Consider the following 3,828-nt stretch of genomic DNA (forward strand, 5'->3'; position numbering starts at 1 on the left):
CACCCACCTGAGCCCAGCCTGCATTGCCTTGGACTTGGGAGCAGGGGGCCCTGGCGAGAACCTGAGGCCCATGCCGTCTGCCCTGCCAAGTCACGAATCCTTTGTCTCTGACCCGGGAGTCTTGTGTCTCCTGCCAGCGGCACGAAACTCTGGCTTAACTGTGTTAGCTTTTGAGTAGGTTAAAAACCCAAGCTCCGTTATAGTTCTTCACAGTGCTTTTCCTCATTTCCCAAGATTAGTTACCAATTACCCTTTTTATTTTTTTTTCTGTATGCGGCTTTCACTGTGTCCCATGAGTTTTATTAGAAAGTACTTTCTTTTTCATTGCTCCCAAGAGGATTTGCAATTTCCCTTTTGAGTTCCTCTTTGAGCAAATCTCTTCTAGGAATATGGTTCTTAATTACCAAGAAATTGAGAGTTTGTTGGCCATTGACTGTGATTAGTCAACTGAGCCTATGAATCTCTGCTTTTCAAAATTTGCTAAGATTTTAAATGTCCCATGAACTTAAAAGGATGCATATGCTCTGTTCAAGAGATTATATACTTATATGTATTATGTAAGGTTTTCTGTGCTTTTTTAAAAAGAACTTTTTATTCCAAAATAATTTTAGACCCACAATAGTTTGCAAAAATAGTACAGAAGGCTCCCAGGTAGCTTCACCCAGCTTCCTTCAAAGATAACATCTCACACAACCAGAGAACAGTTCAAAGCAAGGGAGTTGACATCGGTATAAGACTATCAGCTAACCTACAGACATTATTGGATTTCACCAGGTTTTATATGTATTTTTTGTCTGTACTTCTATCAACTCCACCGCGTGTGTAGGTGGTGTCATCACGGCCACAATCGGGCTGCAGAACTGATCCGTCACTGCAGCAAAAGTCCCTGCTGCTGTCCCTTTGGAGTCACACCCCACCCCCACTGAACTTCTGAGTCTTGTTCCCCCTTTCCTATGAGATACATCTAATTGTCAAAGACATAACTGTTAAGATCAAGTTTTCCCTAAATCTCAAATTACACATTTGAGATGTTCAAAGCACAGGTTAATTGAAAACTTTTATCTTTTTTTTTTTACAAATTATGCCTTAAATCAATTCATAATGTTCATCCTTCTCTTGATTACTTCTTTTATCCTTATTTTCCCTGGATCTGATAATATTTTTCCATTCGTGTTTTCTTTTTACTTGTACTTACCTGATGACTCTTTACCTATATCCTCATTTTCAACCTTTCTTTATCACTTTAAGTTAGATTGTGTAAAGAGCATAAATGGGTTTATTTTTTGTGCCTCATTGACAGTGTCTGGTTTTTTCAAATAAGAAAATAAGTCCGTTCATGTTTAGTGTACTGACTGATAGACTTTATTTTGTCCCTGTTGTTTTAAATAAATTATTTTTTACTTTACATTGCTGTTTTCTATTGATATTTTCCTCTTCTATGTGTTTACCGGTGTGTTCAAATGGCTCTTCATTCCATTTTTTGTCCATTGTTTTCAAATTTAAAATTGCATCATAGTTTTCCATTTAACAAATGGTTATCTTTCCTATCTTGGCTTGTAGTCAGACTCGTATCCCCTTACTTTTTACAGTGAGATGCCATGACACACTATTTCCCCACCAACACGCTCTGTTTTCTACCTGCTCACCACCCGCCCCATAAGATGAGACTTGGGGGACTTCCCTGGTGGTCCAGCAGTTAAGACTCTGCGCTCCCAGTGCAGGGGGCCCGGTTCAATACCTGCTTGGGGAACTAGATCCCGAATGCCACAACTAAGGATCCTGCATACTGCAATGAAGATTCCACGTGCCACAACTAAGACCTAGTGCAGCCAGATAAATACATTTTTTTTTTAAGATGAGACTATGAGAATGGTTGTGCCACCTCCTCTTCATCTGCCTCAACCCTGCGTTTTCAGAGAGACCACTGGAGAGCTTTGCCTGCTCCCCTTCCTTTACCCCAAATGCCCATATTTTGCAATCAGTTTAGCTATCTATTGTAGGATATACCTTCTTTTCCAGGAGTCTTTATTGAGCACTTGTATTACACACATGGGTGTGTGTGCGTGCGTGTCTATATGTCACTGCTCATCACCACTTTTTTCCCCTCCCTTCATGCATCCTAAGGTTTGTGTGCTGTTGGTGTCGTGTCTCAGATATCTACCTCTAACGGGGCACAGGTGATAGACTATTTTATTTCACCCATGCGTGTAAAAATACCTTTATCCCCCAACAGTGAATGGTATCTTGGCTGGGTAGAGAATTACTAGGATGAGTCCTCTTTTCATCCTAGTATATAGATGGAATACTAGGGTGGAAGTATTCCATCCAGGTGCTCTTCCATTGTCTCGCAGCTTCTAGTGTTGCAGAGAGGGAGTCTGTTGGTATGATCCTTTTATTCTCTGTAGGTAACTTGATCTTTGGGTCTAGAAACTTGTAGGATTTTCCGCTTTATTGTTAGAGATTAGGATTTTCATCAGGATATGATCAAGGTGTGTGTGTGTGTGTGTGTGTGTGTACTCCCCGTGTGTACTCCCCGTGTGTGTGTGTGTGTGTGTGTGTGTGTGTGTGTACGCGCACATGTATTTATCCTCATTCTTGCCTGGGCCTTGATGGCCTTTTCAAACTCCTGACTCCCATCTCTCTGCAGCTTAGGGAAATCTTCTTAAATTACTTATATTTAATACCTTTCCTTCATCTCCTCTTTTTTTTTAAACATCCTGGAGCCTCTCTTATTTTCCTGTTAACCCTTCTTTACATATTTTCAATGTTGCTTTTTTCCCCTCGTGATTTCTAGTCTATATTTTTCCTCTGTGCTTTGAGGTATGTCTTCCATTTTATATTCTAGTCCAACAATGTGGGTGTTCTTCTCCTCCGATTCAGCAATTAAATTTTTCTTCTAGATTCAGGAAGTCATTTTTGTGTTGTACTTGAAACTCCTTAAGCCTGTTTCTGTCTCGTGTTTATAATTTTAGGAAAGAAAGTATATTTTGAGAGGAAACATATTCCCCTTCACAGTCAAGGGGACCTATGGTGGCTAAAAGGATTGTTCCATGACTTTGTGGCCCAAGCAGAGAGCTAAAGGGAGGTTCAGGAGGTCCCTAGGGATTGGCAGCCCTCTCTTCTCATGTCACAGCCACTCTCAGTACTTCCGCCCCGTTCAAGCGCTTCACTCTCATTCTGCATTCCCCTCTTTCTGGAACGTGCGTGTCGTACTAACTCAGATTTGCAGTCTGTTTGTCACGCTGGGCTCTTGCCCAATCTCTGGACGGTGTTCTGCTAACCTCCCCCCCTTTGCCATCTCCTCTCTCCTCCACTGGTCCCTTCCTGTCCTCCGCTAACACATCCTCGGTTCTTCCCACCCTCTCACCCCTCACCCCCACCGCACTCCCAGCCTTTAGGGATCCCTCCAGCACCCCGTCCTCCCCTCACCTCACTGTCCTGTGATCTCCTTCCCTGCGCCAATCCCTCACCCCCCGTCACCCTGCGCTGAGTGACTCTCTGTCACTGGTTCATGGAAACAAAGCACAGCTTATGTTCGGCACAGAGTTAACTCTCTGGCTGGTATCAGAACCTCACTGGGGCTGAATGTCTGCCACACCTTTCTTATCTCCAGGAAGAGAATGAATCCGAGGTTCTCAGGCAGGCTTTTCACACTGGCTCTGTAAGGTCTTGAAGCCCTTTGAGATCGGATGGAAACTAAGAAACCCTCCTTGGGACTTCCCTGGTGGCGCAGTTGTTGGGAGTCCGCCTGCCGACGCAGGGGACGCGGGTTCGCGCCCCGGTCCGGGAGGATCCCACATGCCGCGGAGCGGCTGGGCCCGTGAGCCA

This window comes from Physeter macrocephalus, unplaced genomic scaffold (genome assembly GCF_002837175.3).
Source record: "Physeter macrocephalus isolate SW-GA unplaced genomic scaffold, ASM283717v5 random_751, whole genome shotgun sequence".
NCBI lineage: Eukaryota > Metazoa > Chordata > Mammalia > Artiodactyla > Physeteridae > Physeter > Physeter macrocephalus.